Source organism: Glycine soja, chromosome 18 (assembly GCF_004193775.1).
Source record: "Glycine soja cultivar W05 chromosome 18, ASM419377v2, whole genome shotgun sequence".
In the NCBI taxonomy this organism is placed as follows: Eukaryota; Viridiplantae; Streptophyta; class Magnoliopsida; order Fabales; family Fabaceae; genus Glycine; species Glycine soja.
The window spans coordinates 39895374-39918799 of NC_041019.1; the positions used below are offsets into that span (position 1 = coordinate 39895374).

General features: G+C 32.5%; 1 pseudogene; it reads left to right on the top strand.

Annotated features, from left to right (window-relative positions):
- Positions 1–652: 652 nt before the first annotated feature.
- Positions 653–23426, top strand: part of LOC114397237 — a 36482-nt pseudogene continuing 13708 nt past the window's right edge.

Here is a 23426-nt window from a genome sequence, read left to right on the forward strand (position 1 = left end):
TAAAGGTATTTCATTGCCCAGGCGAGCCAGATGATAGCCTGGGTGAGCTAGGGTCCAAAAAATTCTAGAAAATGACCATTTTGCCCCTTCTTGGTGGCTTTTGTTTCCTAAACTGACAAACAACCATCAAAACCATGTGTGACCCATTGTCCTTGCGCTATAATCGGTGCCAAACACTGTAATTTGACTAGCAATGATGAAAACACCATATCCAAATGATAAAATATTATACCCATATGAAATTAGGGTCTGACAGCATTCATTAGTTTTTTGAAGACCCCAAGGTGGTAGTGGTGCCTGAACTAATCTGCGAGTTCTCAAGGACTGCCAAGGTTTACAAGAATGAAGTCATTGGCGGTTATTTTTCTGGAAGGGTCCTTAGCATACAAGTGAAGCTATCTATTGAGACATTGCTCAAGCCATTGGCTGTGAGCGTTGAGACACAAAGTTTATCAACAACTATGAAGATGAATTAGAAGACCAGATTGAGAACTCCTTGTGGGGACCTAACTGGGCTAAGACCCTAAGGCGATATGGAACCCTATCGTGCAAAGCCAAAATCTTTTAGTAGATTGTCAATAAGGAAAGCATTCACAAACAAGGATCAAAGGATTTTCTATCCAATGCCCACAAATTCATTTTGTACCATCTTATGGAGGATACTCCCTTTGACTTGTCCCAAATTCTCTTCAACTTCTTTGCAACTGAAGTGATGAAGGGCAAGAGCATTAAGAAAGACATCTACCATAGTGTTATCCTCACTAAGGTATTTGAAGCACATGGAGTCATAAGGAAGTTCTTGTACGAGACACTTGTAGATGTACTAGACAAAATCTACATGGATGGGGTGTTTCTACCAAAATAGAGAGATTTCAGCCAATAGAACATCTCTAAGATAAGATTGGTAGGTGACAACTCATTCCAAGAAACTCCCCAAGTGGACGATTCCATACTCTCTGAACTTCATCAGAAGTTTGGACTCAACATTGGAAAAGATGACCAACTGTACATAGTTTGGGAGAAAGCTGATGAAGAAGAAGAAGGAGTGAATGTGGATGAAGCCATTGTTCAAGTTGAGAATAAAACCATGAAAAAGATGGACATACCTTCATCCAAGGCTGCACCTGCTCAACAGCGTCCACCTTTCACTCTCATTGCTCCTAAGGAAACAAGTGCCATGACCCATGTGTCCAAAAGGTCTGTACCTCTGAAGCAAAAGCCTTTTTCCATTGTTGAACACCTAAGGGCACTCAATGAGACTGAAAGTGACGGTGATTTCGCTTTGGTGTTCAGGAAGAGAAAAGTTGCACCCTTTTCGGATGAGACCTATACGCCTCAAGTGAAGAAGGTAAAACCAATCTAACAAGCCCTTCCTCCTCCTACTCAACCTCAAACTAGCAAACGAGAAAAAAGAGGAGCCCAAAGACCTAAGCATCCAGAGGGTTAGCTATCATCCATTGTTGTTGACGCTACCAATAACCCTCCACCAGCTAAGATCCCACTAATGCGTAAACAAACTTCCACTATTCACTAGTTTGAAAGAAGTCTACAAAGAATTGAGACTATTTGCCTCAAAAAGAAGAGAATTGAGTCCGCTACTGACATGGACGATGAAGTTCAGGATTAAGCTCCTCCATCTCCCATCAACCTTGATCGTTTCCATCATCAAGCTCCACATGCAGTAGACCCCAACCTCATCATTGAAGACATTGCATGATTGTGTTTTCCAATGGCCTTTCTTCTTGATAATGCTTATAACATTCAAAGAAGACTGGATGTAGAATTCCAACTTCAGGTAGATTGGACGCAACTTCCACTTGATATTGAAGAATAAGTAACTTGCCTTTCGCCCATTCACAAAGTTTTACAAGCTGCCTCTACTTCCACTGAGCTGGATCCACCAATAGGGATTGAAGTTTTTCCTCCACCAACATGAAAGTAACTTCACCCTAAATTCTCCAAGCCTTCATCCAGTGTAGCTCAGCGCAAGAATATTTATAAGAATCCATCAGGGGCCTGTAGAGAAAAGGTGACCTATGATAAGGATATCATTGGATGGTTTCGTAAGATTGATGCCCAACCAATCGATCCATCCTTTGATGATTTCTTGCCACCTTTTCTATGTCTAAAGCACCTCCAATTATTCACTCCAATGTCCAAGTTCGTTCCATTAGTCTATAGCCATCAAGCCCTTCTTCTAACTAAGGATGACATCTTTAGTGTTGGGATGATTATGATGCAATATGGGTTGATTGATTAGTGGCCAAGCTATCCCCCTGGTATTCACATCAGATCCACCACTACCATCAAGTTTATGCTAGATCACATCTCTCCGAGGTTGCCACCATTGGACCTTAGGAAAAAAAAGGAAAGGTTTCTCCTCACAACAAGCACATGCCTCATCCAAGCCCAAAGGACAATGTTGCCTTGCATCCAATTCCCTATAATTGGAGCATGTACTTTATAAGGGATGCTACTAAAAAGACTATTGCTTTGAAGCCAGACGCTAAGTTTGATCAAAACGAAGCCATGCATGAAAACTCTCATCTTGCATCCACTTCAAATTATAATAAGGAAGACACCTCTAATCACATACGTATGGTGCCGATCTTGCATCCAACCAAGAAGGAGAAAATGAGTTCTATCAATGCCTTATCCATGAAACTTCTCCTTTTCACTCTCAATTTATCTTTAACCTGCACAAGTACTCAGAAGATGTGAAGAGAAGATCTATTGTAATTGTTTGTGCAAGGTTTCCTACATTTAAAGAGTGTTCATTCTCTCCTAATTAGAACCCTTGGGTTCTAGGTCTAGGAAGGGCTGCTGAACTTCAGAGGAAACAAGACAAACTCAACCGCCAATTGATGTAGATGCAGAAAGAAGATGATGCTAAACAACAGTAGGAGAAGCTCAAGTATGAAGAGTTGTTTAACAACCTTCATGTGCATCTTAGACCTCAGGTCGATGCTGTTGAACCTCCGCTAGCTGAAGTTGCTTCACAACCTCAACCCATTGTTGAAGATGCATTGGCAATTGTCAACACTTCCTATACTCCTCGTGAGGTAACTCCCTTGACCACCTTTGCCCCAACTGGAGTGTCTAAGGAGAGAATTCAAGAATTGTTGCACCTTTAACAGGCCAACCTAGAAGAAACTATGGAAAAAAGGTTCCTTGCTGAACGCATGGACACCAATTTACTGATCAAGAACACATTGGAGTCATCACTCAAGTCCTTCAATGGTTCTGTTCTTTTTAATATGAATCTATTGATGCAATAGAGACTGCCTCCATTCATCCAACCACTTTTACTACACCTGCGACCACTATGAATCCTGTGTCTGCACCTCAGCCTTCACCACCAAAGTCACCACCAACTATCCCTTAACCTCTATCCACTGAAGGTTGAATGTGATATTCTAAGTCATTTTCTTTTTCTTTTCAAACTCGAGTCTTTTGATAATGACAAAGATGGAGAAAGTAGAATAGGAACTTTGATTTTATAAAACACTTGTACTCATTTAACTTTTTAATAAAACAAGTGTTCCGGTGGTCACATATGTGTTTTCATGTTTTAAATTTTCTATACATATTCTATGCATGCTCTGATTAGTATATATTCTCTAATACATACGTATGGTTATGAACTCAAGGAGAGTCTCATTTATCTTCACATAATATGCTCATGCTTCTGATGACATATTTGTTCTGAATATGTAATATTTGCTCTGATTATGCCTTTGAAAGATCCTTTTATGCTCTAATGCTTAACAAGTTTGGTGTATATCAAGGTTATATTCTTCAGATACATAAACAAAGAGTGTGAGGTGTGCGACAATACACTCTAAACAACTCTGATACCTTGATCTTAATTTCTTCATCTTATCCTTTTTGGTATTAAAATTTATACTGTTTGTCATCATAGAAAAAGAGAGATCGTTAAGTCTAGTTACGTCCAAGTCACATTGAACTATACCAAACAATTAAGTCCCTAAGGCTTTGATGTTAACAAAGTATAAATTTTATGCATTAACCTTTCATGCTTAAGCTACAAGTTTATCTACATGAGATACAAGCAAAAAGCATGAACAAAAAGGCTCTAGATAATAGCCAAAGTATCAATCATTGGATGATACTACCTCAGTGTCCAATTGTTAAAAGACAAGTGCTTTAGCACTTAGCTCATAGTACAAAGGCAATGGAACAATTAATCAATTCTCAAGTACTAAAAAAGTTATCATTAGAAAAAAAATGTCCATTGGTCCAGTAAGCACTTGTGTCATAGCCCACAAAATGGAAGATTTAAAGTGTATTGTCTTGACATTCTTAATTCCTTTTGTCTTATGTTGTTAATGTTATTTTTCATTCGCACACTAAAAGTCAACTCTAAGCACTAGGTGACACTGGCAGATTGAAAGTGTTTGTGGTCCCCAGTCTCTCTTTGCAGAATAAAGACCTTATGTAAAATGCTAAAGCTATTAAACAACGGCTAGCTGAGATCTCACAACGGATTGAAGCTCTAAAGTCTATAAATTATGAGGATGCTCGTGTTAAGTGAGTCAAATCATAAGAGAATAATCTGAGACAAAACGAACAAAGTGTTGTAACAATGTTAGTTTTACTAGATGAAAGAAACTTGAACGAATTGAGTGAATCTTTGTTTTTCTAAGTTAACAAGTTTCATTGTATTTGAGCTTATTGTGTAAACACTCTTTGAGTGATTAGAATACATTTTCTATCAAACATTTGTTGTTTCTGAAAGCCAGGAGTGGGTTAGTGACAAAGAAAACTTGGGTCTTAATCTCAAGGGGAGATTAAGGGTAGTGCCAAGAATGGCCTAGAGAGTACTCGTTGTAGCCAAAAGTGACATAGAGAATACTTGGTTGTAATCAAATATTTGATTAGTGGAACCCTTCAAGTTTTAAAGGAGAGTTGGACATAGCCCAAGAGTAGGGGTGAACAAGTATAAAACCTATGTGTTTTCTTTATTGCTTCTTTATAACTAGTTCCTTTCTATAGTTTACTTTTACACTGTTGTGTCCAAGTTTTGTGAACTGGTCTTTAAGCACAAAGTGATTTTGAACCCCTTGGACGAAGCCTATCGTCCATTGATATCTGTTTGAAAAAAGACTTCAAAGTTTTCGAAAGACAAAGTTTTAATCCATCACACTATTCAACCCTCCCCCCTTCTAGTGTGTTTCAGGTACTTAATCTATTTTGATCATGAACATCGAATTAGGAAGAAATGGCTTAATCAATAGTTGATAATATTTGGGAATAGTTTTATTGAATTTTTTGTAAGGTGTTTAAGATGACTTTTCCTTTTAAGGGGAGTTTATGAAATGAATTTATGTAAGTCATTAAAACATCAATGATCCGTTACGAAAAGAATAATATGAATTTTAATATCTTTAAGCTAGTGTGTTTCTATAATGACTACAACATAATATTATCTTTAATTTTTCTTCTTCTAGAAAAGTAAATAAAAAATATTAATTAATTATTTTTCATTATCCTAGAAACTTCTTATTTATCATACGTTAGTGGAAAAACAAACATCACTATAAATTTCTATAATTTGTTTGTTAATTTTGGATATAAATGTTTAAAAAATGATAACAAACTCAAAAATACTGTAAAATGGAACATGGTTTGAATGTTTTTTTTTTTTTGCAATTACAATTAGAAAAATGTTCGGATAATCTTTACTTTCAATACATATTTTTTTATATATATATTTGTCCATTCCTTTTATTTTTCTTTTCACCACATATCTTACTTTGAAATATATATAAAAATTCTTAAAATTGAAATATATAGACCCTAAGAGTAAAAATAATTAAATATTAAAATAAGAAAAAAAATTAACAAGTGACATAATAATGTTACCATTTCAATATTTCATAAATGCATTTAACAAATAGAATGATATTCAAGTATGTACCACAAATAATTTGGTCGACTGTATATGGATAGACATGTATTTTCAAACATAATATATTAATTTATCATGTTATCATAACAAACAAAGAGACATAAGAAGTAAAATTATGTATACATTACAAAACATATTAAACTAAAATTAATATGCACATCAATTTACATATAATAAAAGATATTATTTTAATATATAAATTTTAGCACAATAAAATATGATAGTGTAATAGAAATTGAGACATACAAGCACAATAACACCTGCGTTTCTGCTAATATATATAAATATGTTTTAGATCTCTATTAAACTAGCGAATTTTTTTTAGGTTCTTAATAACTTTTTTTTAGTTAAGTTCCTAATAAAACACAATTTTATTTTTTGTCCTTGTTATTTTGTTTTAGTCTTTTTAATATATCTGTTTTTTTTTCATTTTACTTTCTGTAATATTTTATTTATTTTGTATTAGTCCCTTTGTAAAAATATTTGATAGGGACTAATAACAAATAATATACATAGTGAAGAGATAAAACCAAAAGAAAATATATTAAAAAGACTAAATTAAAATAACAAGGACTAAAAATATATTTCTTTTAACAGGGACTCACACAGAAAATATATATTAGAGATCCAAAATAAAATTCATTAATTTATTAGAGACTTAAAATAAATTTGTCATATATATATATATATATATATATATTCTCACTAAGCACTTTATATTATTAAAATTATTCACGTATTTTTGGATTTGACATATTTAAAATGAACAGCCCACTTTAAAATATAAAACAAGTGGTTTAAATTATTGTTGAAGAAATAAAAAATTAATGCTATATATACATATATAATAAATCACATATGATTTTTTAAGAGGATAAAATATAGGTGTTGTGTAATATCAACCGTTAATTTTTTTTTATCTAACAATTGAGGCTACTTAGTTTACTTTTATTTAATGTAGTAATTTTTTTTAAAACAAGGTATTTTCATAATTGAAAATTATTAGATTAATTTCTCAAAGTGTAAAAATGGTCGAAGTAAATTGTCTCTCCAAATATTTTAGAATATTCAAATCATACACTTTTCATACTATATATGGAACAGACGTATTTTAGAATATTGAAATCCTACATTTTTATAAGTTATATTGATGAGTTGAAAAATGTTGTTTAGTAATTATTACCCTTATTTAATGCAGTCAAAATATTTAGGAGAGATTGAAAAATATTTGATAGCATGTCATTGTCCACATATTTGATTCTTTAATGAATTTCCTTTGCTGCACAACATGTGAATTTTGATTAACAATTACTCTTCCTTGCTCATATATAAAAAAAAATTGTATTTTGTTCTCAAACTAAATTTAATTAATTTTACTCTCATCTTATTTAATGATATTATTCTTAAAACATTTTGTATTTAATTGTAACTTAATGATATTATTTTTAAAATATTTTTTATTTAATTGTAACTTTATTGTCGGAGACTCTGTTTTATTTATGTTATCAAATTCTTATGAATGATATTTTATCTCTTTATTTCTTTTCTATTTATCTTTTGTTGAAAAATGAGTTAATAAATATGAACGGGAAAATATTCTAAAGTTTACAAGTTTTTACATTATTAACTAATTAAATTATTTTTAATATGATTTTTTTATGTTTATAATGGTGACAATGATATTAGAAACTAGGAGCTTGTACAAATTACTCAATTTTTCATTACTAGGCTAATCCTATAGATTTTTTTACCTTTAAGGTAAAATTAATATAAAAACCAACAAATTTATTATTACCTCTTGTCTTTATTATAAGGTCTAAATTAAAAGTGTAACTTGATTTTTTTATATGGTCTAATCTAAAATGTCTACTGCATTAATCATTTTTCACAAAAATATCTTTCGTTAAAGTTAGTCCTAGAAGGATGTGACAAAAAGAGAAATTTAACTCATTAATGTTTGTTTGTTTTGTTCATAGGTTAATTTTAGAAAAAGTATTAATTTAAAATATATTTAATGCACTCAACTAAATTAACCAAATTGCAGGAAGGCTAACTAACAATTATTTTTCACAAAAATGCCTTCCATTAAAGAAGATTTAGCTAATTTAAAGTTTAATCCAAGAATTGTTCCATATATATATATATATATATATATATATATATATATATATATATATATATATATAACTTGAATATTATTTCAACAAAACTTGAAGACAATGATTTTGGAAGCAAATTTAGCCCAACACTTAAGACTCAAGATGTTTCTATGGGCTAGAATTTATTTGGGTGAATTATCTAACTTTTGAGCTGAATACTTAATTAAGTTTCTTTTCCTATTTTTCATGTAGCTGTTGTACTTAGTTTAAGGGGAATAAGTTCAGATTTATATTTTTTAGGTTTGATTTTAATGTTAATGATATGAATCTATCAAGGTCTAATTATTTTAAATATTTTTTGCAATGGATGAAAAGATCATTGACAAAAGCAAAAACTAAAGAAACCAAAAAGATTTATTTTTTTTTTAAAAAAAGCTTGATCATGGAGGTGTAAGTTAAAGAAGGTTTAGCTAAATTAAAGCCTAATCCAAGAATTATCCCGTACCTACAATTTGAAGATTTTTTCGACTAACTTGAAGACAATAATTTGGTGAGCAAACTTAGTCCAACACTTAAGACTCAAGATGCATCTGCGAACTAAAATTTATTTGGGTGGATTACTTAACTTTTGGATTGCATAGTTAATTAAGCTCATTTTCTTATTCATGTAATTTTTATACTTATTTTATGGGAAATAAGTTCACGCCTTTTCAATTTTCATATATTCTAGGTCAAAATTTTCATGTTTTTAGGCTTCTAAACCATTATGATGGATAATGAGGCTTAATGAACCAGTATGATGGTTAGTGCGAAGTAATTGTTAGTGGACACTTAATGCCCATTGGGAATTCACTATTATGAGAGTTTCTCCTTTTGTTTTTTTGGTTAATAATTTTATAGTGTTGCTTCCATCGATCAACAAGTTGCAGTTAAGGTCAAGATTCTTTTTCAATCTTTTATTTGTTTTCAAGACAATCTGTTAAGTCAATTCTTATCATTATATGCACTCTATATAAATTACAATAAGAGAAAAAAAAACTATATAGCTGAAAATGTTAAAATGTTATTTGCGATCTTCTATGTCACAAGATAGATTAATTAATTTTGTTTTGTTTTAAATGATTTTGCATTGATTAGTAACTATTCATCTTATTGTTCACAACAACTTTTAGAATAATATTAACTATCAATGTTATCATTGTTTTAAATGATCTTGATTATGGATAGATTATTAATGAGTTTTGCAACAAAAAATTTGAAGGTAGACAATATTCAATGAATACATAATTTTTTTGGTTTGCCTAGGGCACCAAAAATCTTAGGACTGACCATGTCTCCTAACATGCATCTAAGTTTGCAACTTTTCCTAAAATTTCTATTATCAATTTCTATAACTATCCATTAGGGGTGTGCAGATATTCTGACCCGACTCGAACACATTGCACCCAAATAAAAAAAAAATGCCTTTGGGAGGTTTCGGGGGAGTAAGTGGGTTCATTCAAGTCCAAAATTTGGATTGGAACAAGTTAGTTTAGGCGAGTTGGGATATGAAAATATGGAACCATCAAAGTCCGACCCACCTGACATAGCCTCCTTATATATAAATATAATTAATAGTTATAGTTAGTCACAAAGGCCTAAGACCAAGCCCACTGTAGTGATTCCTCCTAGTCACTATAAGTCTACAACATGACCCATATCCAAATCCCAACAATGATATGAGATTGAGTAACCTAAAACACTTAAATTTTGCTTCATTTCTTAAACGTTCAAAATGAAAACCATAACCTAAAGCACATTGTGTCATTCTCATCTCTCTCTCAGTCTCTCTTGGTCTTAGTTCTTCTAAGACTGAGTCTTAGCAACATTGTGCCTGCTCGCCATTCTCCTCTCTCTTTCTCTCTCGATCTTCGTTTGTCTTGTAAGTCCATGTCTCCGTCCCTAAGCACTGATAATATCTTTTAATTTGGGATTCTTCTTTAATTTATATATTCTTCTCATTGGTGTTTCTTTTTTGTTTTATTTTCATTGTTAGGTGTGGAGGTTTTGGTATTTCAAAGGAGTTTGAGTGGTGGAAACGGGAAAATTCGTTCTTCTGTTTAGCATTTTCACCCTCAAACTTTGTCCCGAAGGTAAAAGGTTTTTGTGGTTTTTTCTTCTACAATACCTCGTCATGGCATGGGTGTGAAAGGAGGAATCCATTTTTTATAACTTTTATAAGGGCTAAAATCATTTATTTTGGCTTTTTTTCATGTCATGTTCATTCATGTAATCTTCATTTTTATAAAACTAAAAAGCATGTGTGATAAAAAAAATAATGTAGTACTTTTTTATTGTGCATTTGTGTTATATCTTTATATATAACAAATAATGAGTCATTGTAGTCTGTGTCGTCCATCTAACAACACGACAAAATTTGATTTACAGAGGGGCATATTTCCTTAACCATTTCCTCATTGAAAACAAATATGAAGATAAGATAACATGTAGCATAAAAAAATTACTCTAAAAGGTAATACGAAAAAACCTTGATAAAAAAGGTTCAATCATAAAGCAAAGGAAAATGTTTTCTGAATATAAAATTAAGATATCAAGGTATATCCAGTATATTATTTTAAATTCATAATAAATCAAATGTATCTTTGTGCGTCTAAAGAGGAACAGAGAAAAATTAGCCACTAGTTTTATATTGTCAATTTGAATCTTCTTTATTTTCTATAAAAAAAGTTAAATTATTTTAAATAGAGAAACCAATTGTTTTGTTTTATATCAATGTTTCTTTTTCTTGTTTTGCACAAATTTTGGAGCAAGTTAACTGTTAACCAAAATTTAAGCTTTAGAATCATCTTCACATATCAAGGTAGTGGCATTTGAAATTTTAATTTCAACCAAATTTTGAGATTTAAAATTACATGTTATAGTTCTTTACTAATAATGATGACGAGTACAATATTTTTCCTAAGTATTTGACACACATATTATAACTATATACCAATATTTCATAGAGACATTTCCTTGATAATTCATTGATATCTCTTTGTTTTGTCAAACATTTGACTTTTGACTATTTATCCAAAATGAGAAAACTTTTGTCTATTTATAAAAAAATGGTTGAGGGATTAATTTGTACCCGAAGCTGGTTAAGGCCATCTATGATGCAATCTAGAGATATCATTCCAAGTAAAGAATTGGAAATTGTTGTATATTTTGGTTAAGATATTTCAAAAGGAAAATATACCATTTAATCTTTTTAATTACATATTTTATTGTGAATTAATGTCATGCTTTAATTGTAATTATTATCTACTTTAATTATATTAATTATTCATTATTTCCAATTAATTACAATGAATATTTATATCGAAGAAAGTTTAAAGAATGGAGAGTAGATCTTTTCTTCCTTCTCTGTGTGAGTTCCTAGGTTTTCTCACAAAAGAGTTTGCTAGTTTTGTTGCCCCAAATTAATCTTGGGAATAACCTATTATATTTTGGGAGACTTGTGCATATTGTTTGGATAAGTCCTTGAGAACAGTGTAATTTTGCACGTCTCAAGTTTACTTTGCTTGTGATTATTCATGATCGTAAAACGTAGTTTCTGAATAATCGATCCATAGTTCATCATTGGTCGTGATAGTGGATCCTATGGACAATAATCTGAAGGAATTACTGTTGTCCATGAAATCTATTGTGGTTCAAAGAAGGTTGATTACTTTAGGAAAATTTACTTTTGATATTCAAAAAGGTGATAGAGAAGGAGAGGGGTGTGAATCCGTGTAGAAGATTCGATGACAGTGGGGTGGGAGGTTGTTTCCCATATTGTCTTTATACCCACTATTGAAACAAATTAAAGGATGGTGAGGGGCATGTGTAGCCATGCATGAAAAATGATTAAGTAAGAGATTCTTTTACTTGTTTTGCTCTCCACCCATGAGGATGTCATGGTTTTGAAAGAAAGACAAGCCATAACAACGAAAACTAGAAAATGTACATATGACATGGATAAAGAGTTTTCTCGAGGAGAAACATTCGTTTGCGAGTGTCGCAACGTGCCCTTCGCGAGCGAGCGAGGGCGAGGCTCATGGGTGCGCTTTCCAAGGGAGGAAAGATGCGCGGAGTCGCCACCAACGTTTATTTGTGGAAAATGTCGGAAAAACCGAAGGAAACCGGTCAAAATGAAAATTCTAAGTTCGGGAGTTGTATTTACGCTTGAGGAAGGTATTAGCACCTCTTACGTTTGTCTCGAAGGACAACAGCCTATTTTTTAGAATTGTGGAATTGTGTTATCTTAACTTTTATTTCTTTTTATTTTTTGAGGTCGACAAAAGCGGGGCTTTTGCTCCTACGTACCCTCCTTTGGAGAGGAAATCAGACCTACGTAGTTCTTTCTTATGCGTGAATCAAGTGGTTCTTTTTTACTTGAAAGGTGATCATTTTAAGGCGTTGGACCTTAAAAATGATCCATTTTACTTGGTAAGAAACAGAAATGATAAACTTTCAAAATCCTATTTTTGTGGACGAGCTTGACTAGGCGAGTTGATTTTAGCCTTAGTTTCACTTTAGTTATTAGTCAATTCAATTAAGAATGAGAAATCCCAAAGAGAAAACGTCCGATTGATCTTTCGCTTTTATTTTACTAAAAGGTATTTTTTGATTATTATATTATTATTTTACCTCTTTTTTTATTTCCAACGTGGTTACGGCACGACCGAACGGTCGGAATTTATTTTAACCGAAATTAACGGATGATGCAATTCAAACGATCGGTGGAAATTTATTTTATTTTTGGATTAGGCGAGAAATGACTTAAATAAATGGCTTAAGCACGTCAAAAGGGGGTATAAAAAGTAAATGAAAGCGAGAATAAAAATACATGAAACAAAATGTGGACCCCCACGGGTACATAGAATGAATTGAAAAGCTTGGTTTGAGGTACTTACCCGTTGAAGACTGAAGAAAACGAAGAACGAACGATGAATCTTGAAGAACGGTCGAGAATCTTCGCGTAATTACTCACGGAAACGTTACGGAAGCGCCTCGGCTTGGATTTTCTTCACGAAAATAATTTTCCTCAGCAATTTTGAGAGAGAGAGAAGTGCCTAAGGGGCTGAAACCCTTTCTTCTTCACTTCTCCCCCTATTTATAGCAAAATGGGAGAGAAGCTTGCCGCCCAACTTGCCCAGGCGAGCTCAGCTCGCCCAGGCGAGCAAGGTTGCTTCCTCCAGAAGCAATAGCCTTCTAGAGGAATCTTCTGGAGGGCCCAAGTGGGCCTGGTTGCTATTTGCACCCCCTTTTTACTAAATGCACTCCCCTTCTATTTTTTTTGGTAATTCTTTTTCCGTAACGTTACGAAACTTCACGAATTTCGCAACGATGCTTATTTTTCTTCCGCAAGGTTACGAATCCTTACGGATTATGTATTTACTCTTTTTTAGCTTTCGAAGAAGTTACGGAAACTTACGGATTGTGCAAAAACACCTCTTTTCGATTTCCGTCACATTATGGAATTTCACGGATTGCGCAAGCCTGCTTCCTTTTGATTTCTGACACGTCTCGGGACTTCATTCATTGCGCAACCAAGGACGCCAAGTGTCTCGAAGCAACCAATCAAAGGTTGTATATCATCAAATAATAATCCCCGGACGAAATTAGGGTATGACAGCGAGAAACAAAAATTAATTGGATGAAAGATGCAATCTTTATATGTGACACATATCTATTTATAGAACCACATATGTCTTTTGAATCAATATAAATGTCATTTTCTTTGCAAGGTTCAATTTTTATTTTTCGCATATTTTATCATCATCAAGATGCATCCTACAAAATTGCTTAAGATACTTATTCCTCGTGGCTTTGCAATGATGTGAAGAAACTTGTGTTTTCAAATTTTGTGGTAATTGGATATTGTTCAATAACTCTATAAATATGGGTCAAAGTTGAGAACCCCACGTTTGAACAACAATGGAGGTAGTTCTATTTTGATTTTAATTCTTTACCATCTTATGAGATTTTGATTTGGGGTAAAAAATACATATGTGTTGCTTAGAGGCATCAGGCTTGGTGTGTTCCGAGAGCATAAATAAATGCTAGAAATTGTGCTATTTCTATGAAAAAGAAATTGGTATTTTATGGTGTTTCTCTGACAACCAATTTCAATGGTTATATTGTATAGTGCACCGCCCTACTCATCTTAATTTGTTATATACCGTGAAAGAACATGAAAATATTTATTTGAGATGTGAGTTCTCTAAATTTTTTTCTTGAATGAAATTATATTTTGTGACATGAAATACTTCGGAGTATGTGGATTGTTAGCAATTTTTGAGTAGTTGGTTTTAGTATCAAGTGTGATGTTCTCTCCAAATACAAAATTTACATGACATGAGATGTTGGAGATGTACCAAAAATTATGGTATTAAACATAGTAGATTTTCCATTGTATTAGAAAATATAGTGATGTTAATTGGATCTTAACTGGTCTAAAATGAGACAAAATCCACTAGTCATTATGTCATTGTACATTTTAGTACTTAAAATTCATGAGAGTGCATATGGGAAAGTGCATATTCTATATGTACGTTGTGATTGTCAAAAAATGAAGAGATATTTTGGTGAAGTAATTGCTTAAAAGATGAAAGTCTTTTATTTATGTGAAGTCAATAATGGATTCGACTGATCCTCTGACTGAAACCCTTAGGGAAGAAATTATTGTTTGAAACATCGAGGGAAATGAGACTTAAGCCACTTGAAAACAAGCAACAAGCATATGATGGTAACCCAACTTTTGTGATTGGAGATCCCATGAAGAAGGTTCAATAGGAAAAATCTGTCATTTGTTAGTTTTGTTAGCACTAAAATTGATTTTAATCAATTTGTAGTCCCTTCCTATGGTGTGAGAAAGTGTTATATTCTGCATTATTGCGAGGATAAACTTTATAGTTAAACTTTATGTGGCTGGGAAAAAGCTCGACAATATTAAAGTTTTTAATGATTTTCATATCCCTTATTGTGTGGTGTATGATTTGCAGCATACACTTGATGAAATAACTTATATGAGTGTCAGTGGGGCCACTTGTATGAGACCCTAGCAAGATCTCTAAAGCACTAATGAATACCAAGTGTGCACATGGTCTAGTAGTGCAACACAACAATAGCAACAAGAATTTTGGGGGTGGTGTATTGTGATTGGTAAACCACTAGCACACTTGAAGTATTTTAGATTCAATAGCTTGCTCCATCTACTACACTGTGTGTCATGTCTTATTAGTCTAGGTCTGGTTCAATAGCATGCTACACTAGGTTTGATGCATTACATCACTACAAGAAAAATGACATATGCCTACACACACTTTTGCCTACATGCTTAATCTAGTGTAGGTAAAACATAGGAAAAACTTTTACCTACAAATATTTGTCCGTAGGTAAAATCAAAGACTTGTGCCTATAGTTGTTTGGCATAGGAACAACTCAACAAAAAAATTCAACCTACAAATAGTGGTGTATGTAAAATCTTAAAGGCCTTACACCTATAGTCACTTGGTGTAGGTAAAATTCCAAAAAAGTATACCTACAACCTATTAGTGTAAGTAAAATCTTAAAGACTTCTACATACAAATGGTGAGTCTAGGTAAAGTCTCGAAGAACTTATACCTACAACCACTTGGTGTAGGTAAAACTACTCTTATTATATAAATATAATTATTTTTATAAAAAATTTATATGATAATAGTTTTCTGACACACTAAAGGTCTTTTAACACATTGCAATGCAACCACAAACTATATTTTTAACACGATTGGCGTGACACATTTTAACAACCTCAACAATGGTTCTTGCCATGTTCGCAGTGGCACGCTCACTGCAGTGCCCTTGCGTGACGATCCAATCGAAGGGCTCCCCGCCGGTGTAGAGATTCATAACGAGATGAACATTCTCTTCATCCTTGTAAGTCGCCTTTAGCTTTACCTTGTTAGCATGCTCTGGCATCATCGACATGATCGCCACCTCTCGCCAGACATCCTCCACGTCGATCGCAGTTCTCAACTTCTGCTTTCGTCATTGTCGTTGTTGATTTCAACCACTAAATGAATTGTTTTCTTAATCTAAACCTATTGAATTTCTCATCTAGTCACTCTCTAACAAAGCCCTAAGAAAATTTCTCCAATCGAACCCTAACTGCCATTTCGAGCCATTTTCGCCCACCGTGGTAAGCTTTTTACCAATCTACTATGACTAAAGCTTTTTTTTGTGTCAATCGCAACAAATTAAACCTCACCATGTACTTGTACATGAAACAAAGCCTTTGGGCAGTGACAAGATTTGAGGGTTTCGTGCTTGCATGTGAAGGGATCTTAAGGATTTGAAGGCTTTGTGTTTGTACCTACAGGGAAGGGATTAAAAAAGGTATTGCTTCTTATCTTCATTCTTTGTTTAGTCTCTTCTATTGTATTTCAATAGAACTTGTTTTGAGTAGGTGATTCATACCTCGTTGCTGGTGTTGATGATGTGTGAACGAAGATTATGTCTGCCTTGAAATATACTATTCAATCCAGTTTTAACTTCCTATAAGGTGTTTGTGAAAATGCTACAATGAGGAGGAAACTTCTTATAACTCAGTAAGATATGTTCCTTTATTTTCAACTCTATTGTTAATTACAAGTTTAATTAGTGATTATTACCAATATGTATCTTTAATCTGTATCATAAAATTGAGAGATTTTAACATATGAATTTTTTTCTCTCAGTGGATTCGGTGTTGGTTCAACTTGGAGATATACTAAATTAAGGTGAAGATGAAATTGTTATCTTGTCCTTGCTGAAATCATTGGATAAACAGGAAAAAATTTCTTCATTAAGTCATTATATATTTTTTGTCACTGAGCATAAATTACTCTTTATAAAGAAAAAATATTTGTATCTAATCTGCCTCCCATATATGACTGCTTGGTGCACTTGTTGATGAAAATATAGCATTAATTTTCTCTTCTACGATACAATTGTTAGTTTCATGATTAATAGAAGATAATTTGACTAGTTGATTGAGGGTCCAAACTTTCTTTTTTAGGTATGTGTTCACTTTGTGGATCCATTTAGTACTTATATTTTATTAAAACTAATGAAGAGAGTAAGATTCTAAAACTTACATTACATTGGAAGTGTTTGTCTTCAACCTGGTGTAATGGATTGCTTATTACAATACCATTTAATGGTTTTAGGTTTGAGACAAGATAGTCTCTTCCCAACCAAAACATTAATTGGAAGTTATTGTTCATTCAAATAATTTCATTGCTCAAATGTCAAGTTTATCTTAATTCTCCACAATCTTATTGAAGACTTATGAAAATCATCCAACATATTAACCCTTATTTTTGCCAGTTTTGTGTCTTCCTCATTTTGATGATTGCACCAAAGCATACTTATTTTATTATCTAGAATACAAAAAGCATAATAATAATAATAATTTTGGGAAAATAATTATTGATATATCAGGAGATAGAAGCACTGAGTAATTGCAATTGGAATGCAACTATTAAGGTTCTCCAAAAGATCCATTTTGGAAATGGGTTCCCTTCATATGCCTTGCCACTTGTGACAAAACAAGAGCCATGTGCTTCTATGGATAAAGCACAAAATATACAAATCGACCATTGACAGAGTCATGTGGCTTTCAACTTAAGTAGGATTCAAACTCATACCATTGACTTTAATTTACAAATCTTCTCTCTAAGTACTAATACCTTTTATGCCATATAATTCTTTGCCAAATTCATCTGTTTCAGTCCATCTTCTGAGCCTGATGGTTCCATGGTGGTGGATTGGACAAAATTAGACCAAGATGTGTTCACAACCAATGGTAACAAATCAGGTTGGTGCAATGTGTACCCTAATGAAGTATATGCTGGCAAGGTGTAATTCAAATATGCATGTGAATGCAAGTATGATGGTCTCGAGGGTTAGTTTTGTGAAGTGTCTATGCAATCTACGTGCATTAGTCAGTGCTTTGGACATGACCATTATCGTGGTGGATTTTGTCAGGTGATTCATTTGTTTATTAAATTATTAACATGACAGTTACCTTTGGTGTTTGCATTTTCACTTTGTCAACCACTTGTTATTTTCATGAAGTTTCTCATCATTAAGAGAGAGTATGATAAATGAGATCACTCTCATTGTCTCATCTTTCAATCCATATACATTCTATTTGCTTACATCCAATTTAAGTAAATAAACAAAACTGAATCTGATGTCTTCTGTATGGAGTAGATTGTAGCACTCCTTCTGTCATGTCTTATGTATGGGAATTGCCTAATTGGCTTCGTCCTGCTTAGATTGATGTTGCTGACAATCAACATTTTGATGAAAAAGTTATTAATGCTAATGATGTGGTGGCTAAGAAAAGGCCTCTTATATATGTTTATGATTTGCCTTCAGTGTTTAACAACCTGCTCCTTGAGGTAAGGATGATCATGATATGAAAGTCACTCTTGGTTATATCCTAAAAGCAATCTGGTGATTTTTTTCCATTTTAATTCTCTTTTTCCTTTTCTTTTTGGTTGTTATTGAGGCACCATTTTAAGGAAAATTATGTAAATAGATTCTATGATGTCTATAATGCAACGATATGAAGAAGTGAACTTTATGGTGCCCAGGTACTTCGTGAATTTGAGATAGAAACATAATATTTTAGTTGGCCAAATTTAAAATGGTTGGCAATATATTTGTCCTATGGTGTTGCTTGTCATCAGATAGCACTTTATAAAAGTATCTTAGCTAGTCCTCATCGAACTCTAAATGGCGACGAGGCAGATTTTCTTTGTTCTAGTTCTTGATTCATGTCTCATAACTCATGCTGATCATGCTCCTCATTTAAGTACATAGGTATATTTTCATCAATTGTCCCTTGTTTACTAGAATCTATAGGTTGTATATTACTACGTCAAATTTGGATCTTGCATCCTGTAGGTTGTAAAGTACATAATGGTAATCCTAAATGAGAAATCTACCATTTGTTATACAGGTGCTTGAATATTATACAAATTGAAACTATTAATTTTTTTTCATTTATTGTTTTCAATTTCACAATTTACTTTGTAAAAATTTCAGTCTACACTTTAGAGTGTGTTTGGATAGAGGATTTTAACTGAGAAAAGTAATTTATCAGAGAATTTAAATTTCTTTAATCTAAAATTCACTTTTTGGATGTTTTTTTTTATGAAGAATTTAAATTTTTGGAATTTTAATTTCCTTCTAAAAGGTGAGAAATTGAAATTCTCTTCTTGATAGAAGAACCTTAAAAAAACATTTGTGTGGTTCCTTTATCACCTTCATCCTCTCTTCCACTTGAAAGTTCTTCAAGAAGTACCGTCCAAGCTCGCGAAGCATCGATTGGGTGCGAACGTAAGGAGAAACGTAGAACTACACCCGCTAGCTAAGGGAACAGCCATCGCCGCCCATCACGCGGCGAAGGCGCTTGCCGACGCAGAGGGTCTGGTGCCATGCCTTGTGTCGTTGATTGAATATTGTGGTCGGGTGTGGTGGTGTATGTTGTCGTATCCTGGTTTCCTACGACTCCCTATGCCACATCAGTATTATACTCTTTGGAAGCACACCAACCATATCTTCTCTTCTCTTTGCATTCATTCTCTTTCACCCTCACAATTTTAATTTTTTTTATCCAAACACAAAATTTTGAAAATAAAAGAATTTCAATTGAAGTATTTGAAATTCTTAGAATTTAAAATTTCTCAGAATTTTAAATTCTCTTATCCAAACACACTCTTAAAGAATAATAATCCTACTGCATGTGGCATGTATGTATAAGCCAAACTGCATAAGTGTTCATTCATGGCTATGCAAGTTTTTATGTTAGTCGGGCTTTTAGAGCTTTCAAAATCTGAGCATTTGTGCTTATTTGGATCATAGCATAGTCACTATCCCATCATCAATGTTAAGATGTAGATTAATTTGGTTCAAATTGATGTACAAGAGTAGTAATACTAAAATGAAATATGCATGTATGTAATCTTTGTTTTCCTCTATTAGGAGCTTCATCTTATACTCTAAAGCATGGAAGAAAAATAAATGTACCTTCAGTTATGTTTCTCTAATTCTTACTATCGACAATGTTTATACGTTGTTATGCACTCTTGGGTTGATATATTTGTTATGCTTATAATTTTCATTATTTACTACTAATTTTTTTCTATATTTTCTTGCATTAACATTCAGAAACATGAGGGGTTGAGGAGCTTTTTCACTCTGGACTTTTATAAGAATGCTTATAATCACATTGTTGAGCAATATCCTTATTGGAACCGCTAATCAGGAAGGGACCACATTTGGGTATGTTTAACAATTTGTGTTTCCCCAAATTGCATTTAGTTTAAGGAAGTCATTTAGTTTAAGGAAGTAAAGCTAAACAATATTTAGTGGTGGCAAGCATGTGCTAATTATGTGACTTTTGTATTTGAATTGTGAAGGCAATTTTTTTCATGGGATGAAGGTGCTTGCTATGCCCCTAAGTTTATTATTCCTTCTAATAGAAGAGGTTTTCATCCATGTTTTGACCCTAAAAAAGATCATATGATTCCTGCTTGGAAAGTGACAAATGTTCATGTGTTATCGCCAAAACTTTGGGCTTGGTAAAATTTGCCAAAAAAAAAGAAGACTTATTACTAGTTATGTTTATGAAATTAAACAAAGCAAACATGTTACTATATATTGCCAGGCCCCTTAAGAAGCAGAAGACACCGTTCTACTTCAATGTAAACCTATTTGAACATATTTCTTTGCTTTGTTTAAAGGGCTAGATCATGATGATATTGGGTTTGCTGGTGTTGTTCATTTTCCTCTTTATCTTGGTTTTCTTCACCTAGTCATTGAGACAAATCTTGTCAATGCTCTGTTTGTATATGTAAAAATGAATGGAAGCCTTTTTGGTTTATCAAAGGTAGTAGAAAATTTTGATTATGATTAAAAGGGAAGAGATGTACTTGGAAATATCAGAAGATGATTTTGTTTTATAATAATATTAATAATAATTTGGAAAAATAAAGCATTTCAATAGATAACGAGCAATGTGAGTTTTTTATTATTTGACTTTTACCTATGATTAAAGCCTATAAGTACAAGTAAATAGCTTATATCTACTGTATTTCAATAGTAGGCATAAGTTAATGACGTTTAGGTTGTAGGTATAAGTTGATTTTTTACCTACAATTAGAGGTTGTAGATATAAGTTAATAACTTTTACCTACGCACATTGTGAATTGTAGGAATCATATATAGCGGATTTCAAATGTAATTATAGGTGAAAGTAAATCCTTAGGTAAAACCTCTACTGACAGACTATAATTTGTCATTGTATGCCCCCTCAAAGTTGATCGTCAAAATGTCCGTAGGACAAAGTCTTTATTATATTTACCTAAACATTTTTAACATCTAGTGATGGTTTTTATCTGTAGGCATAGGTCATTTTCTTGTAGAACATCCAAGAGAAAGAAAACCCATGGATTTCTTATCTTTTCTTTAACCTTTTGAAATATGTGGGAGATTGTTGTATATTTTGGTTAAGATATTTCAAAAGGTAAATATATCATTTAATCTTTTTAATTACATATTTTAATGTGAATTAATGTCATGTTTTAATTATAATTATTATCTATTTCAATTATATTAATTAGCCATTATTTCCAATTAATTACTATGAATACTAATATTGAAGAAAGTTTAGAGAATAAAGAGCAGATCCTTTCATCCTTCTCTATGTGAGTTCTTGGGTTTTCTCACAAAAAGAGTTTGCTAGTTCTGTTGCCCCAAATTAATCTTGGGAAGAACCTGTTGTATTTTGGGGGATTTGCGTATATTACATAGATAAATCCTTGAGAACAATGTAATTTTACATGTCTCATGTTTACTTTGTTTGTGACTATACATGATCGTAAATCGTAACTTTTGAATAATTGGTTTGTGGTTCGTCATTGATTGTGATATTGGATCCTAAGGACAACAAAAATTTCTAGAAATATTGTGCTAGGTACTATTTTTACCTTTCCTCTTATTTAATTGCTTTGTTGTATATCCCATTTTTTGTTAAATTATTTAAGTTAATTTTTTCCTTGTCATGTTGCCAATGCCTAGGATTTGAAAGGTTGAATATTGCATCTAATGGAGTTAGAACAAGAGTTGAAAGTGGAGATGATGCACTTGGATTATCTCACTCATAACCCACAAATGGTTGAATTTGTAGCTTTTTTCTTATTTACTTTTAATTACAATAAATTGAAACTTGCATCTAATTCTAATGTAGTCATTGTTATTTACTTTTGATCACAATAAAGTGAAATTGATCATTTTTATGTTTTTCTTCATAGGTCAGCTTGGACCCTTTTTGGATTTTTTAAAAGTGCATCCATTAAGCAAGCTATTATAATTTATTGAATGGCATATATACTTGTTTTTTGAAAGGTTTGTTTAGCAAAACTTATCATGCATTTTGATATGTATATTTGATGTATTAAATTAGCAATGTTTTGTACAATGTAGTTCCACTCAAATTGTTGTTGATCTTGATCATACGATTTTTCTTTTTGCAACATAAGGATAACTAATAGGCATTAATATGAGTGACAAAAGGTTGGGTGAATTCATATTGATTTTGATATGTATATATGTATGAATTCATATTTCTAGTATGCATATATTATGTTCAAATAAATGTGTCTTTCCACAATATGAAAACAGAGAAAACAATTAATTTTAATTGTTATCTTGTTGTAACTCCAGTTGGTACTCTTGAGAGTGAAGATCCCATCCCCCCTTCACAGATTTTGATAATGGATGAATTTATGGAGACTATGAGATAACGAGATCCCATCTTGGTTTAACTTGTGAGTGTATGGACAAATTTGGGTAATTCAACTAGATTTCCTCTTTACTTGCCTTAGTCGGGCTATTTTACTTTGGGTGGGTGTGTTTGTAGGTGTGCATGCTAGATACTATTACATAAGTTTCTCTTTTTAGCCTGATTGTTTTACTTTGTCTGTTTGTGTGCAGATGTGCATGCTACTACATAAGTTTCTCTTTTTCTTGAAAGTTGTTTTTATTATGTTAATTAGTAACTTGTATGTTGTAAGTCTCAAATTATGATCTAATAATTGATGCACCTGTCCTTGTATAAATGATTCTTGTTATTTGTTCCTTTATTATTAGTTACGGGTAATTTTCTTTGAATATGCTTGATTTGTATTTTTTATAGACAAAAAAGAAAATTCAAAGAGAACTAGAGAATGAAGGATGATTTACCAAGGAAAAGAAATGATTAAAAGGTATAAATATCACCCTCCCTCTATAAGACTTACTACTTTGAAGTTTGAACGAATAATAACATGTTTGCT